Below are 18,411 nucleotides of genomic sequence, written 5' to 3'. Positions count from 1 at the left end.
CGACAGATCAGTGAAGCGTGAGTCTTTATTTTCTGTGAGTAATTTCTCCAATAAGTTTCTATTGTATAAACAACCATATGATGATCACTTTTTATATATAATCTTTCTCATTCTTTTCTCACAGGAACAAATATTGACTAGAGCCTGTTGATTGTCATCAGCGTTTAAAGTTGGCTTGTAATGACAACAGTGACAGTAGTCACTTCACATGCAGCCACTGGCTGGAGGCCGGAAGCAGCTACATTCGTGCAGTCGGCATGTCAACACGTGGTCTGCGGTTGTGAGGCCGGGTTGAACGTACTGCCAAATTCTCTAAAATGTCATTGGAGGCGGCTTATGGTAGAGAAATGAACATTAAATTCTCTGGAAACAGCTCTGGTGGACATTCCTGCAGACAGCATGCCAGTTGCACACTCCCTCGATACGTAAGACATCTGTGGCATTGTGTTGTGTAACAAAATTGTACATTTTATAGTGGACTTTTATTGTCCCCAGCACAAGGTGCACCTGTGTAATGATCGTGCTGTTTAATCAGCTTCTTGATATGCCACTGTGAGGTGGATCGATAATCTTGGCAAAGGAGAAATGCTCACTAACAGGGATGTAAACAAATTTGTTCACAAAATTTGAGAAAAATAAGCTTTTTGTGCGTATGGAACATTTCTGGGATCTTTTATTTTAGCTCATTAAACATGGGTCCAACACTTTGTTGCGTTTATATTTTTGTTCAGTATATTTGATTTTTGTGGTTTGTGTGACTAGTTATTCTTTTTAAAGCTCACACTTGCTTTTATGTCACAAAATGCCTTGAAGATTTCTGCAGTGCAGTGAGTGGTGAGATATTTGCTTTGGGAAATGTTGCTTTGGGAAATAGAAAATTCTCCTCTGTGAGCCAAGGCCATGTTTAACTTCCGATATGAATTGCATGCTGCCCTCATTTCTATGCCCTACATATTCTAAAGCAACTGGGAAAATAATACATACCAGAGGTTTTGTGTGTGTGTGTGTGTGTGTGTGTGTGTGTGTGTGTGTGTGTGTGTGTGTGTGTGTGTGTGTGTGTGTGTGTGTGTGTGTGTGTGTGTGTGTGTGTGTGTGTGTGTGTGTGTGTGTGTGTGTGTGTGTGTGTGTGTAAATCGCATCCACCCTGGCAGCTATGGTAAAAGACGTTTTGAGAAAGTAACACCAGAGTCCAGGGATGATCCTTTGAACAGCATACAACCACAGGAGGTTGGTGGCACCTTAACTGGGGAGGACAGGCTCGTGGTAGTGGCTGGAGAGGAATCAGTGGAATGGTATCAAATACATCAAACACATGGTTTGATGCCATTCCATTTACTCTGTTCCGCTCCACTGAATACAAAGCACAGTACATAAAGGTCAGTTATAGAAGCAGAACTTAAGCATATCCCTCCTCCAATTCATTTCCACAGCATTCAGCACTCTAGTTACAGAGAGGCTCTATGAACCGAAACCAGGAACAGGAAAATGTGGCACAGAGGAGGCAATTCTTGAGAAACCATAGAGAATTATAGAGGCCTCTAGTGGCCAAAAGGCTATATTAGTATGGGCAGGGCCATCGAGGGCTTCTACCATTTTTAATGTAGTCAACTGGGTCGGACTTCCAACTTCATTAGCTGATCCCTCCTGGTGACCCTGTTGGAGTCATGTCCAACCGGGTTATCATGAAGGATCAGCCAATCAGGAAGAAGAAAAATTACTACTTCAAAATGGAGATTGCCTCAATGGCACAGCCTATGCAGTCACAGAAAAAAAGAAGAGTGCTCTATCTCTATAGGAGTAACACTCTTTTCACACCACATCGATACAGCTGTTTTCCATAGCATGTTAGGAGAACTTACGCAGCATTTTAGGATAATTAACGTAGCAGGTTAGGAGACTGAGGTTTAAGGTTAGGAAAAGGGTTGGGGTTAGCAAAAATGCTCTTCTAACCTGCTACAAAAATCCCTTCTGGTCACAGCTGTATTGAAGTGGCGTAAAAATGATTTGTCCTGGCAACTCTGAGGTCTCTCATTTTTTTGTTTTAAGAGGAAGGTGGGATTTTCAGGGTTTTGTTTTTGTTGTAAGGAGATCAGTGAATCTCTATAGCCTGAAATTAAACTATTATTTCCACTTCGGACACATCAGGAAAAATATAATCTCTCATGGACAGATTTTGTGTGTAAATCAAATGACCAAATTACGCAAGATATTTGTTCTGTGTTAACCAAGATTAGGAAGAATACCAACAGACTTTCAGCCTAAATTACTACTGCATGTACTTTCCTAAGTGGGATATTTTCTAGGTGAAACCATTCCTCTACAGATGACAGTACATTTCAACACCTACTGTGGACTGTTTATGGTGTGTTTATGTAAGCGTATAGAAAATAAGCACATTATCTCGTCTAGATAAGAGGTTTCCATAAGGCTTGGTGAAGACGTGCGGTTCATGGTTTTCTGAGACTGTCACCCCCTCATAAGATTTGCTCTTTTTGGGATAATTCAGTGTGGCTTCCATACTCCCACACCAGGCTTTGGAAAGGACTACCATTGGCTTTTATTCTCTTTTTTTTTCTTGTTACATAATACCTCAGCTATAGAATGTGTCCCACTTGTATAAAGAATACACAACTTCTGTTTTTCAGCCGTCTTCAAATCTGATCAGCAAACCCTTTCTTTATATGTACAACTTATTTTTTTACTGTTTGATTCCCCATCACAGATGCATATGTTGTTTATGTTAAGATCCAGCAAGCCCTTTCAATACCAACCAGTCTGTTCCACAGCAAGCCCTTTCAATACCAACCAGTCTGTCCCACAGCAAGCCCTTTCAATACCAACCAGTCTTTTCCACAGCCCCTTGGCATCAATATTTATTGGCTGTCATTAGATATTTTCCCCTAATTGATATCAACATGCGCCCATCAATAAATGTACTTTTAGAATTGCCAAATCCCCATGGATTGATGATGAATTGAAAAACTGTATGGCTGAGATGTAAAAACAAATAAGTCTGAAAACACAGCGAACATTGAGAAATCACTTAGTTAGAGAACAAAAAAAACATACTATGGAATAAAGATACATGATACAGTATAAAGAATGGTCGTAAAAAGCACTGGAGTACTTTAAATGAAATTCTAGGTAAAAAAGTGAACTCGGCTCCATCCTTCATTGAGGCATAAACTAACCCTAACCCTAGCTACATGTCCACACCCAACCTTAACACTAGCCAGTGGGAATCTATTCCTCAGAGAAGTGAGGGGGAAGAGGTGAAAAATGTGTTGCTATCCATAAATAAATTGACTGTAGTCTACCGCAGGGCAGCTGGCTTGGGCCATTATAGCTTTCTGTTTTTTCTAATGACCTGTAACGACATTGAATTAAGCCTGTGTGTATACACTGCAACAGTATACCAGTCAGCTATGACAATAAAATAAATTACTGATACCCAGTTTTAGAATGGGTAACTAGCAATAGGTTGGTGCTAAAAACACTATATACAAAAGTATGTGGACACCCTTTCAAATTAGTGGATTCGGCTATTTCAGCCACACCCCTTGCTGACAGGTTTATAAAATCAAGCACACGGTCATGCCATCTCCATACTGAAGAGCTCAGTAACTTTCAACGTGGCACCTTCATAAGATGCCACCTTTCCAACAAGTCAGTTCGTCAATTTCTGCCCTGCTAGAACTGCCCTGGTCAACTGTAAGTGCTGTTATTGTGAAGTGGAAAGGTCTATGAGCAACAAGGGCTCAGCCGTGAAGTGGTAGGCCACACAAGCTCACTGAACGGGATCGCCGAGTGCTGAAGTACGTAGCACGTAAAAATAGTTTTTCCTCTGTTGCAACACTCATTACCGTGTTTCAAACTGCCTCTGGAAGCAATGTCAGCACAATAACTGTTCGTCAGGAGCTTTATGAAATGGGTTTCCATGGCCAAGCATTGGCTGGAGTGGTATAAAGCTAGCCACCATTGGTAATTGGTATTTTTTGTATTTTATTAGGATCCCCATAAACTGTTGCGAAAGAAGCAGCTACTCTTCCTGGGGTCCACACAAAACATGAAACATGACATTATACAGAACATTAATAGACAAGAAAAGCTCAAGGACTGAACAGAAAAACATGCATTTAAAAACGGCACACATATCCTATATATCAATACATACACACAAACTATCTATGTCCTTGGGGTGTTGCTTTAGCTGTTTTTTGAATCCAGGTTTGCTGTTCATTTGAACAATATGAGATGTAAGGAAGTTTATATGGAAAAAATCTACACACAATACCCAATAATGTCAAAGTAAACAGGTTTTTTGAAGTTTAATCAAATTTATAAAAAATAAAACAGAAATACCTTATTCACATAAGTATTCAGACTATTTGCTATGAGACTCAAAATTTTGCTCAGGTTCATCCTGTTTCGATTGATCATCCTTGAGATGTTTCTACAACTTGATTGGAATCCACCTGTGGTAAATTCAATTGATTGGACATGATTTGGAAAGGCACACACATGTCTATATTATAGCCCACAGTTGACAGTGCATGTCAGAGCAAAAACAAAGCCATGAGGTTGAGGGAATTGTCAGTAGAGCTCTGAGATAGGATTGTGTCGAGGCACAGATCTGGGGAAGGGTACCAAGAAATGTCTGCAGCGTTGAAGGTCCTCAAGAACACAGTGGCCTCCATCATTCTTAAATGGAAGAGGTGTGGAACCACCAAGACTCTTCCTAGAGCTGGCCACCCGGCCAAACTGAGCAATCGGGGAGAATCGCCTTGGTCAGGGAGGTGACTAAGAACCCGATGGTCAATCGGACAGAGCTCTAGAGTTGCTCTAGAGAAGATGGGAGAAACTTCCAGAAGGACAACCATCTCTGCAGTACTCCACCAATCAGGCCATTATGGTAGAGTGGCCAGACGGAAGCCACTGCTCAATAAAAAGGCACATGACAGCCCGTTTGGAACAAAGTACAGGGAGATCCTTGATGAAAACCTGCTCCAGAGCGCTCAGGACCTCAGACTGGGGCGAAGGGTCACCTTCCAACAGGACAACAACCCTAAGCACAAAGTCAAGACAACGCAGGAGTGTCTTCGGGACAAGTCTCTAAATGTTCTTGAGTGGCCCATCCAGAGCCTGGACTTGAAACCGATTGAACATCTCTGGAGAGACCTGAAAATAGCTGTGCAGTAACACTCCCCATCCAACCTGACAGAGCTTGAGAGGATCTGCAGAGAAGAATGGGAGAAACTTCCTAAATGCAGGTGTGTCAAGCTTGTAGCGTCATACCCAAGAAGACTCAAGGCTGTAATCGCTGCCACAGGTGCTTCAACAAAGTACTGAGTAAAGGGTCTCAATACTTATGTAAATGTTATTTTCTGTTTGTTATTTGTAATACATTTGCAAACATTTGTAAAAACCTATTTTTGCTTTGTCATTATGGGGTATTCTTTGTAGATTGATGAGAAAAAAAGCGATTAAATTAATTTTAGAATGAGGCTATAACATAACAAAATGTGGAAGAAGTTAATGGGTCTGAATATTTTCCGAAGGCACTGAAAGTATTCAATGCCAGGTGGTTTGTCATTATTGATCAATAACAATAATTTTTCCACCTGTCCCACACTAACTCTATTCTTTCATTATTAGTTGTTTTTATTCATTAGTATGATGGCTCACTCTTCGTTGTTGGCATTTCCTGCTTAAGTTTGCCTACTTTGCCAATGAAGTAATCATTCAAATAAATGCCAAGATCAAATTGTTTTGTGATAAATAAGCCATCTGGTTTGATGAAAGATGCAGTTGAATTTGTCTTTCTGCCCTTCATTTCATTTAAAGTACTCCATTTTGTTTCATCATTCTTTACAGTATGTCATTGATCGTGGCTTCATAATATAATTTCTTATTTTTGTTGAGTTTAGTCACATAATTGATCAGTTTGCAGTAAGTCAGCCAGTCAGATGTGCACCCAGACTTATTATTCACTCCTTTTGCCCCATCTCTTTCAACCAAACAGTTGATCAATCCATGGAGCCTTAACAGTTTTAACAGTCAGTTTCATAACAGGTTTGTATGTGGCCCTGTGGCTCAGTTGGTAGAGCATGGTGTTTGCAACGCCAGGGTTGTGGGTTCGATTCCCACAGGGTCCAGTAGGAAAGTAAAAAAAATGTATGAAATCTATGCATTCACTACTGTAAGTCGCTCTGGATAAGAGTGTCTACTAAAATGTAAGAATCTATTTTATAAATTCATCAAGTGCAGTGTCTGGATGCTCCTTATTAATCACATAAGACCAACAAATATTATTTACATCATGCACATAAGATGATCTCTTATACATTATTTTAGGCCAAGCTTTTGGATCCTTAGCTCTCCTAGATATAGCCACTATATTGTGATCACTGCATCCAATGGGTATGAATACAGCTTTAGAACAGAGCTCTATATGATCTTGTGATCAATACATGTGGATGATCTTGTTCCTGTAGTGTTTGTAAACAAACCCTGGTAGGTTGATTAATATCCTGGACTCTGTAGCAGTCTAAACGCGTTCTCTGGAATGATAAATCATGCTGCACCATCTGGCAGTCTAACAGTAATCTGTGTTTGGCGAATCCCAGGAGAATGCTACCTGCCCGAATGCATAGTGCCAACTGTAAAGTTTGGTGGAGGAGGAATAATGGTTGGGGGCTGTTTTTCATGGTTCGAACTAAGCCCCTTAGTTTCAGTGAATGGAAATCTTCACGATATAGCATACAATGACATTCTAGATGATTCTGTGCTTCCAACTTTGTGGCAACAGTTTGGCAACAGCCCTTTCCTGGGGCAACAGCCCTTTCCTGTTTTGTCCCTTTCCTGTGCACAAAGAGAGGTCCATACAGAAATGGAATGTCGAGATCGGTGTGGAAGAACTTGACTGGTCTGCACAGAGCCCTGACCTCAACCAAATCGAACACCTTAGGGATGAATTGGAACAACTATTGCGAGCAAGGCCTAATCGGCCAACATCAGTGCCCGACCTCACTAATGGTCTTGTGGCTGAATGAAAGCAAGTCCCGCAGCAATGTTCTGACTTCTAGTGGAAGCCTTCCAGAAGAGTGGAGGCTGTTACAGGGGGGACCAACTCCATATTAATGTCCATGATTTTGTAATTAGATGTTCGATGAGCAGGTGTCCATATGTCCACATACACTACACGACCAAAAATATCTTAAAAACCGAAAGTATTGTTTTTGGAATAAAATCACTCACTCAACGCTAAATTTCATTTAGATCTATTATTGAATATTGTGGCAATTGTAACCCTAGATAGGAAGCTGTCATGGTCTAAACATATAGACTCAATGTTGCTAAAATGGGAAGAGTTCTGTCCATGATTAGGAGTTTCTCTGCTTTCTTGACATCTCAGTTGACCAGACAGGTCCGACAGACCCTAGTTTTTTGCACTTTGATGTACACGGAATGCGAATGTCAGTATGTCAATCTTGTCTTTGTGCGAGCGGTTGATGGTACCGAACTGGTTCAACACAGGATGGTACAACACAAGACATGCAACCAGAGGTCTCTTCACAGTCCCCAGGTCCAGAACAGGCTGGGAAACTAACAGTATTTAATAGAGCCATGACTAAATGGAATTCTCTGCTAACCCAGGTAACTGAAATAACAACTTACGTTAGAACGAGAACTGTGAAGAGACCAGTGGCGATTTTAGCATGTACATCTTGATGGGGCAAACTCAAAACAAATGTTTTTGATGATTGCGAGCAAAGCCACTACACAACACTAAACAATGCATTAATTGGAATATAATGGAGACAAACGGTGCCCACAAACTGTTAGGGCCTACATAAAGCTGTCCCAACAGCAGTCCTAACACCTTACCACTGCTACACCTGGCTATCAGTGGAGCCTTGTCTGGCAGGGAAACAGTTCATTCAGCCTCATTTACTGCCTTTTCAAAAAACATAGCCGATATGTCTGATGTGGTTTCTACTGACAATTGAAATGTACAAACTTTGGCATAAGGGGACGACGAGTGGCTAAGAGGCAGTCCGTAATTTTGATTAAGACATTAATGAGCGAGCTAGGACGGACGTAGTCAATATAACTATTTGTTCAGCACTTTTGAAATGTACAGCAACGGAATTCCAAACATTGGCCATTCTTACAGTATTCTCCCTGTACACCAAGTCAGAACCATGGGATAAATAAAGGGGGCATATAAGCAGACAAGGACAGCTCTTACAATATCCGATATTGACATTTATCTAAAACAGGTTATAGGCTACATGTGCTCCACAAAGTCAGAACAGTAGGCTAAATCCGCTGATAGCCAGGACTAGCGGTTGTAAGGATTCACCCTAAACAAAAGTTGAGCTATCCCAGTAAGATTGGCATGCTAAAATCACTACTGTATCTGTTTTATACTATATGGTTCTTGTAAAATATCACATGGTATATTGCTATGGAAAAAAAGCAGTGGTACAACATTACATTATTACCCTGACAACCATTACATTATTACCCTGACAACCATTACATTATTACCCTGACAACCATTACATTATTACCCCAACAACATTATTACCTTGACAACCGTTACATTATTAACCTGACCACCGTTACATTATTACCCTGACAACATTACAAGTGTCAGGAATATGACCAACTGTTGAGGCTTAGATAATACTTCAAAATTAAAAAAACATTGGATTGTTGTACAGTAATTCCAAAGAAATTGGTTGGGATCTAGTTTAGTCCACTTCATACAGAAGTCGAATGAGATTATCATATCATTCTAGATGTGTCCTGAACTTCAAAGAATCACTGCATCTTGTTATTAACAAGTCTATGGGACTCAGACTTGGGGACTCAGTAGACACTTTTCTGTAGCGCTTTACATTCCAGCTTGGGTGACCAGTACGGAGGGAAAATGTATGAAATGTATGCATTCACTACTGTAAGTCGCTCTGGATAAGAGCGTCTGCTAAATGACTAAAATGCAAATGTAAAAGGATATTAACATGGTAATAATTATGTTTTTTTTACTAGTTAATCACCAGTTATTGCCATTATAGTTACCAGTAGTAGTTACCAATATAGTTTAACCCCAATCCATTCCTGACATCCTTCCTAGCACATGGTTTGTTACCTGGAAACAGAGATGGTAGTTTCGATGTAATAATGATGAATCAGTGCTGCAACATTACCTGTTTCTCTTTTAGTTAACATTACCTGTTTCTCAACATTACCTACCTTTCTCAACATTACCTGCTTCTCTTTTAGTTTATCTTTTAGTTTATATCCATTCCTTATGTCGCATGTCATGTAGCCTGTCATGTAGCTTGTCATGTAACCTGTCATGTAGCCTGTCATGTAGCCTGTCATGTAGTCTGTCATGTAGTCTGTCATGTAACCTGTCATGTAGCCTGTCATGTAGCCTGTCATGTAACCTGTCATGTAGCCTGTCATGTAGCCTGTCATGTAACCTTATTTAGTGTACTTTGTATCCTTTACTAAATTGACATCAGTTTGGTGCTACAAAACTGTGACATATGTCCTTGTAAAGTGACACCAAATTACTGTGAAATAGTAATGTCTTGAAGTGCTCAAGTGACAAACAAAGTCCAGTTCAAAAAATCAGAAGTTTCTTTGATGAAAAATACTGTATAAGCACAAAACAAATGACACGTGACATGAGGTGACATGCTCTAACTTAACTAAATGTAAAAATACTTCTGTTCCTTGTTGTGTTACTTGAGGATTATGCTGTCTGGTCCTCCTGTGTAGATCTAAGTAAAGGGATGGAATAAGAATATACACATATAAATATACGGATGAGCAATGACCGAGCGGCATAGGCAGTCAAACCAGTGTAGACTGCCATGAAACATAAAAAATACAGGATCTCTATAGGTACTGTCCATCGCTGGCTTGTTTTTACCATAATATCAGCGTGCGGTTAGACCTGCAAAATGAATTGTTGGGGATTTGAAGGTAAGCAGTCAGTCAATAGGAAATATCATTGTGCTCTTGGGTAACATGTTTGGGGCAATCTGGGCAGAGATGTTGCAGATGGGGACAAGTGTATAAATTGAGCAGTATATTAAGTGTGTGAACTGAGCAGTATAATAAGTGTATAAATTGAGCAGTATATTAAGTGTATAAATTGAGCAGTATATTAAGTGTATAAATTGAGCAGTATAATAAGTGTATAAATTGTGCAGTATAATAAGTGTATAAATTGAGCAGTATATTAAGTGTATAAATTGAGCAGTATATTAAGTGTGTGAACTGAGCAGTATATTAAGTGTATAAATTGAGCAGTATATTAAGTGTATAAATTGAGCAGTATATTAAGTGTATAAATTGAGCAGTATATTAAGTGTATAAATTGAGCAGTTTATTAAGTGTATAAATTGAGCAGTATAATAAGTGTATGAATTGAGCAGTATATTAAGTGTATAAATTGAGCAGTATATTAAGTGTGTGAACTGAGCAGTATATTAAGTGTATATATTGAGCAGTATATTAAGTGTATAAATTGAGCAGTATATTAAGTGTATAAATTGAGCAGTATATTAAGTGTATAAATTGAGCAGTATATTAAGTGTATAAATTGAGCAGTTTATTAAGTGTATAAATTGAGCAGTATAATAAGTGTATAAATTGAGCAGTATATTAAGTGTCTAAATTGAGCAGTTTATTAAGCGTCTGGTAGCAGCAGTTGTGATGTCTGTATAGCAGGGATGTACAGCGGGTATCGAAAGTTCTCTTCCAAAATATTCACCTTTTGTTGCCTAAAAGCCTGAAATGAAAACACAAAATTATACTTTTTCTGGCTTTATATACACACAGTAACCCACAATATCCAAGTGAATTTCTCCCCAAATTGTTTTAATTAAAAGTAAAACAAAAAAGTACCCTATTTGGATAAGTGAACCCCCCCCCCCCCCCCCGAGAATTGCAATTGCAAGCTGATGTATAACAGACCAACTTCCAGATCACAAATCAAGCTAATTGGCTTCCATCTGTGATCAATTGTAGTGATTTTTTTTTCACTTGGATATTGTAGGGTTACTGTGTGTAAATAAAGCCGGACAAAGCCAGATTTGATGTGTTTTCATTTTAGGCTGCAAGGCAACGAAAGGTGAACATTTTGGGAAGGTTACTTTCTATATCCACTGTATCTCTGTGTGTGTGTGTGTGTGTGTGTGTGTGTGTGTGTGTATATACAGTATGTGTGGGTGAGTGCATGTGTCCTAAGGTATGGACAATCAGAGAAGGTAGTCAGTTCAGTGTTCAGCAGTCTGATGGCTTGTAGATAGAAACTGTCTCTAAGCCTCAGATTTCATGCTGCCCGACGATATGGGATATGGGAGAGAAGAGCTCGTGGCTGGGGTGTGTGGGGTCCTTGATAATGCCTCATGCCTTCCTCAGGCAGTAGATGTCCTGGATGGGTGTGAAAACGGTTCCAGTGATGTACTGGGCTACCTTCACCACCAGCTGGAGTGCATTGCAGTCGAGGATGGAATAATTGCCATACCAGGCCATGATGCAACCGGTAAGGGTGCAGCAATAGTGTTTAGAGAGGACCCAAGGCAGCATGCCACATGTTTTCACCGGCTTTAGGAAGTAGAGACGCTGTTGTCATGTTGGTCCATGACGAGTCCACAGTGATGTGGTCGCTGAGAAACTTAGAACTTGTGACTCTCTCTACTGCAGTCCCGTTGATGTGGATCTGGGTATGTTCCCTCCTCTGCTTCCTGAAGTCATCAATCAACTCCTTTGTTTTGATCATGTTGAGGGAGACGTTGTTGTCATTACACCACAATTCCAGTTCACTTACCCCTCCCTATAGGCTGACTTGTTGTTGTTGGTTATCATGCCGACAACCGTGGTTTAGTAAACAAATGTGATGATGGAGTTGGTGTCGTGCAAAGCCACGCAGCCGTGGGTGAAGAGGGAGTACAGCAGAGGACTGAGGACACACCCCTGGGGGTCACCTGTGTTGAGTCAGTGTCTCCTCCACCTGGTCGTTCAGAGCAGCAAGAGTCCTCCTGCATGACTGGGTATTGTCTGCCTCGAAGCAAACAGAATGAGTTAAGCTCGTCTGAGAGGGAGGTTTTGGTGGAAATTGCACAGCTTTATTGCCTTTTGTAGTCTGTGACAGTCTGTAGCTTTGCCACGTGACACAAGATAGAGTTGTTGAACATCAATTCAAGTTTCAGTCTTGTCTTTTTGCATCCTAATTTATTTTTGGAGCTCGTTCCTGCTTGCCTTGTATGCATCGCACACCACTAGGTCATCGTGTTCATTCTGCTGACATGGAATGCTGCAGTATGGAATATCTCCTTTCATCCAGGGTTTTTGGTTAACCTCTCTAGGGTCAGCGGGACGAAATCGTCCCACCTACTCAACAGCCAGTTGAATCCTGTGGCGCGTTATTCAAATACCTTAGAAATGCTATTACTTCAATTTCTCAAACATATGACTATTTTACACCATTTTAAAGACAAGACTCTCGTTAATCTAACCACACTGTCCGATTTCAAAAAGGCTTTACAACGAAAGCAAAACATTAGATTATGTCAGCAGAGTACCAAGCCAGAAATAATCAGACACCCATTTTTCAAGCTAGCATATAATGTCACATAAACCCAAACCACAGCTAAATGCAGCACTAACCTTTGATGATCTTCATCAGATGACAACCCTAGGACATTATGTTATACAATACATGCATGTTTTGTTCAATCAAGTTCATATTTATATCAAAAAACGTTCACAAAAATCATAACAATTATTTTAAGAATTATAGATACAGAACTCCTCTATGCACTCGCTATGTCCGATTTTAAAATAGCTTTTCGGTGAAAGCACATTTTGCAATATTCTCAGTAGATAGCCCGGCATCACAGGGCTAGCTATTTAGACACCCACCAAGTTTAGCACTCACCAAAATCAGATTTACTATAAGAAAAATGTTATTACCTTTGCTGTCTTCGTCAGAATGCACTCCCAGGACTTCTACTTCAATAACAAATGTTGGTTTGGTTCAAAATAATCCATAGTTATGTTCAAATATCCTCTGTTTTGTTCGTGCGTTCAAGACACTATCCAAATGGTAAAGAAGGGTGACGCGCACGACGCATTTCGTGACAAAAAAATTCTAAATATTCCATTACCGTACTTCGAAGCATGTCAACCGCTGTTTAAAATCAATTTTTATGCCTTTTTTCTCGTAAAAAAGCGATAATATTCCGACCGAGAATCTGTGTTTAGGTTCAAAGACGAAAGAAAATAAAAACATGGGGTCGACTCGTGCATGCGCCTTAGCCCATTGTCCTCTGATAGAGCACTTGCCAAAAGCGCTAATGTTTTTCAGCCAGTGGCTGGAATTACATCATTCAGCTTTTTCCCGCCTTCTGAGAGCCTATGGGAGCCGTAGGAAGTGTCACGTAACAACAAAGATCCTCAGTCTTCAATAAACAGAGTCAAGAAACTCAAGGAATGGTCAGAGAGGGCACTTCCTGTACAGAATCTTCTCTGGTTTTTGCCTGCCATATGAGTTCTGTTATACTCACAGACACCATTCAAACAGTTTTAGAAACTTTAGGGTGTTTTCTATCCAAAGCCAATAATTATATGCATATTCTAGTTTCTGGGCAGTAGTAATAACCAGATTAAATCGGGTACGTTTTTTATCCGGCCGTGTAAATACTGCCCCCTACCCCCAACAGATTAACTTCTCAGGGCTACGTGGGACGCTACCGTCCAACTCACGGTTCACACTATTCAACAGCCAGTGAAAAATCAGAGCGCCAAATTCAAAACAACAAAATGTCATATTTCAAAGTTCTCAAATATACAACTATTTTACACCATTTTAAAAGATATCCCTCTCCTTAACCTGTTAGAGCTAGGGGGCAGTATTGACACGGCTGGATAAAAAACGTACCCGATTTAATCTGGTTACTACTCCTGCCCAGTAAATAGAATATGCATATAATTATTGGCTTTGGATAGAAAACACCCTAAAGTTTCTAAAACTGTTTGAATGGTGTCTGTGAGTATAACAACTCATATGGCAGGCAAAAACCTGAGAAGATTTCATGCAGGAAGTGGCCTGTCTGACAAGGTGTCGTTCTTCTTGTCTCTGTTAATTGAAGAGTGAGGATCTTAGCTGTCCCGTGACACTTCCTACGGCTGCCATAGGTTCTCAGAAGGCGGCAAAACGCTGAATCGTGGCTTTGCAGGCTCTGGCTGAAACAAAGTAGCGCGTTTGGGTAGTTGCTGGTTACAGTACTGTGAGACTCAGGCTCGTGCCCGCGTCGACCGAAAGCTTTGTTTTCTTTCCTCTGTTTAGCTAAATGGACATTCCCGGTCGGAATATTATTGCTTTTTTACGAGAAAAATTGTATAAAAATGGATTTTAAACAGCGGTTGACATGCTTCGAAGTACGGTAATGGAATATTTAGATTTTTTTTGTCACGAATTGCACCATGCGCGCGACCCTGATTTACCATTTCGGATAGTGTCTGGGACGCACGAACAAAACGCCGCTATTCGGATATAACGATGGATTATTTTGGACCAAACCAACATTTGTTATTGAAGTAGCAGTCCTGGGAGTGCATTCTGATGAAGACAACAAAAGGTAATCAAACATTTATAAAAGTAAATCTGATATTGGTGAGTGCTAAACTTGCCGGGTGTCTAAATAGCTAGCCCGTGATGGCTGGGCGATGTACTTAGAATATTGCAAAATGTGCTTTCACCAAAAAGCTATTTTAAAATCGGACATATCAAGTGCATAGAGGAGTTCTGTATCTATAATTCTTAAAATAATTGTTATGCTTTTTGTGAACGTTTATCGTGAGTAATTTAGTAAATTGTTATGGGGGGGTTTGGGGGGTATGCCTGTTCTGAACGTCACATGCTAATGTAAAAACCTGGTTTTTGATTTAAATATGAACTTGATTGAACAAAACATGCATGTATTGTATAACATAATGTCCTAGGGTTGTCATCTGATGAAGATCATCAAAGGTTAGTGCTGCATTTAGCTGTCTTCTGGGTTTTTGTGACATTATATGCTAGCTTGAAAAATGGGTGTCTGATTATTTCTGGCTTGGTACTCTGCTGACATAATCTAATGTTTTGCTTTCGTTGTAAAGCCTTTTTGAAATCGGACAGTGTGGTTAGATTAACGAGAGTCTTGTCTTTAAATAGCTGTAAAATAGTCATATGTTTGAGAAATTGATGTAATAGCATTTCAAAGGTTTTGAAAATCGCGCCACAGGATTCAACTGGCTGTTACGTAGGTTGGACGAATTCGTCCCGCCTGCCCCAGAGAGATTAATCCAACCACATTGTCCGGTTTAAAAAAGGCTTTACGGTGAAAGCATAAAGTTAGATTATGTTAGGACAGTGGCAACACAAGAAAAACCACACAGCCATTTTCCAAGCAGGAGAGTGGTCACAAAAACCATTAATACAGCTAAAATTAAGCACTAACCTTTGACGATCTTCATCAGATGACACTCCTAGGACTCAATGTTACACAATACATGTATGTTTTGTTCGATAAAGTTCATATTTATATCCAAAAACCCCATTTTACATTGGCGCGTGATGTTCAGAAAATTATTTTCCTACAAAACTGCCGGTGATCAGCACAACAATTTACAAAAATACTCATCATAAACGTTGATAAAATATTAAACTGTTATTCAAAGAATTATAGATAAACATCTCCTGAATTCAACCGCTGTGACAGATTTCAAAAAAGCTTCACGGGGAAAGCACACTTTACAATAATCTGAGTACGGCGCTCAGAAAAATACATCATACAATACAGATACCCGCCATTTTGGAGTCATCTAAAATCATAAATAGCATTATAAATATTCACTTACCTTTGATGATCTTCATCAGAAGGCACTTCCAGGTATCCCAGGTCCACAATAAATGTTGTTTTGTTCGATAAAGTCCATAATTTATGTCCAAATACCTCCTTGATGTTTGCGTGTTCAGTAAGCTACTCCAAATGTAGGAAGCGCGCTGAAAATTTCACGACGAAAGTCAAAAAAAGTTATATTTACGTTCATTGAAACATGTCAAATGTTGTATAGCATATCTTTCAGGCCTTTTCAACATAAAACTTCAATAAGATTCCAATCTGACCATTCCAATGTCTTGAAAAACGTTATGGAACACAGCTACCTCATCAAGTGAACTCGCGCCACTAAACTCATGTCATTTTCTGAGTGTCTAGAGTGTCTCCCCCTTTGAAGAGGGTGATGACCTTGACGAGGTGGATGACAGCTTTCCAATCTTTGGGGATCTCAGATGATGCGAAAGAGAGGTTGAACAGGCTAGTAATAGGGGTTGCAACAATTTTGGCTGATAATTTTAGAAAGAGACAGTCCAGATTGTCTAGCCCGGCTGAGTTGTAGGGGTCCAGATTTTGCAGCACAATCAGAACATCAGCGATCTGGATTTGGGTGAATGATGGGGGAGGCATTGGCATGTTATGTGGGGGGTGCAGGGCTGTTGACCTAGGTAGGGGTAGTCAGTTGGAAAGCAAGTCCAGCCAAAGAAAAATGCTTTTTGAAATTCTCAATTATCATGGATTTATCGATGGTGACAGTGTACCAGAACTTTTTGGAGTTCGTGTTACAGGATGAAAATTTCCATTTGAATTTCCTAACTTCCCTGAAAAGTTGCGTATCGTGGGGGCTATTCGATGCTAATGCAGTACGCCACAGGATGTTTTTGTGCTGGTCAAGGGCAGTCAGGTCTGGAGTGAACCAAGGTCCATATCTGTTCCTGGATCTACATTTTATGAATGGGGCATGCTTTTTTAAGATGGTGAGGAAAGCACTTTTAATGAATAACCAGGCATCCTCTATTGTCGGAATGAGGTCAAAATCCTTCCAGGATACCCGGGCCTGGTCGATTAGAACGGTTTGCTCGCTGAAGTGTTTTAGGAAGCATTTGAACATGATGAGAGGTGGTTGTTTGACCGCAGACCCATTACGGACGCAGGCAATTTTGCAGTGATCGCTGACATCCTGGTTGAAGACTGCAGAGGTGTATTTGGAGGGCACGTTGGTTAGGATGATATATATGAGGTGCCCGTGTTTACGGATTTGGGGTTGTACCTGGTAGGTTCATTGATAATTTGTGTGAGATTGAGGGAATCAATCTTAGATTGTAGGATGGCTGGGGTGTTAAGCATATCCCAGTATAGGTCACCTAACAGCACGAGCTCTGAAGATAGATGGGGGGCAATCAGTTCACATATGGTGTCCAGGGCACAGAAGGTGGTCTATAGCAAGTGGCAACGGCCAGAGATTTGTTTCTGGAAAGGTTGATTTTTAAAAGTACAAGGTCAAATTCTTTGACCTGGATAGTAAGACAGAACTCTGCAGGCTGCAGAAGATTGCAACTCCGCCTCCTTTGGCAGTTCTATCTTGTCGGAAAATGTTATAGTTAGGGATGGAAATTTCAGGGGTTTTGGTGGACCTCCTAAACCAGGATTCAGCCATGGCTAGGACAACCGGTTGGCAGAGTGTGCTAAAGCAGTGGATAAAATAAACTTATGGAGGGGGCTTCTAATGTTAACATGCATGAAACCAACGCTTTTAGAGTTACAGAAGTCAACAAATGAGAGCGCCTGGGGAATGGGAGTGGAGCTAGGCACTGCAGGGCCTGGGTTAACCTCTTGGGGCTAGGTGGGACGCTAGCGTGCCACCCGTGGTGCACTCCATCAACAGCAGGTGCATTTCAAGAGCGGCAAATTTGAATCCAAATAAATGTCAAAATTCAAATTTTTCAAAAATACAACTATGTTACACCATTTGAAAGATAAACATCTCCTTAATCTAACCACGTTTTACGATTTCAAAAAGGTTTTACGGCGAAAGCATAAATTTAGAGTATGTTAGGACAGTACATTTACAAGAGTTGTGTGTAATGTTTTGTCAAGTCAAAGACAGGGTCACCAAAACCATAAAACCAGCTAAAATGATGCACTAACCTTTTACAATCTCCATCAGATGACACTCCTAGGACATTATGTTAGACAATGCATGCATTTTTAGTTCTATCAAGTTCATATTTATATCCAAAAACAGCGTTTTACTATGGCATTGATGTTGAGGAAATCGTTTCCCTCCAATAACCGGCAGTCAAGTCAGCGTCACAAATTAAATAATTAAAATTAGAAAACATTGGTAAAATATTATATTGTCATTTAAAGAATTATAGATTTACATCTCTTGAACGCAATCAACTTGCCAGATTTAAAAATAACCTTACTGGGAAATCACACTTTGCAATAATCTGAGCACTGCGCCCAGAAAAATACGCGTTGCGATACAGACTAGACGTCATGT

This window comes from Salmo salar, chromosome ssa22 (genome assembly GCF_905237065.1).
Source record: "Salmo salar chromosome ssa22, Ssal_v3.1, whole genome shotgun sequence".
NCBI lineage: Eukaryota > Metazoa > Chordata > Actinopteri > Salmoniformes > Salmonidae > Salmo > Salmo salar.
The sequence above is the reverse complement of the archived record's forward strand: the minus strand, read 5'-3'. Positions refer to the sequence as shown.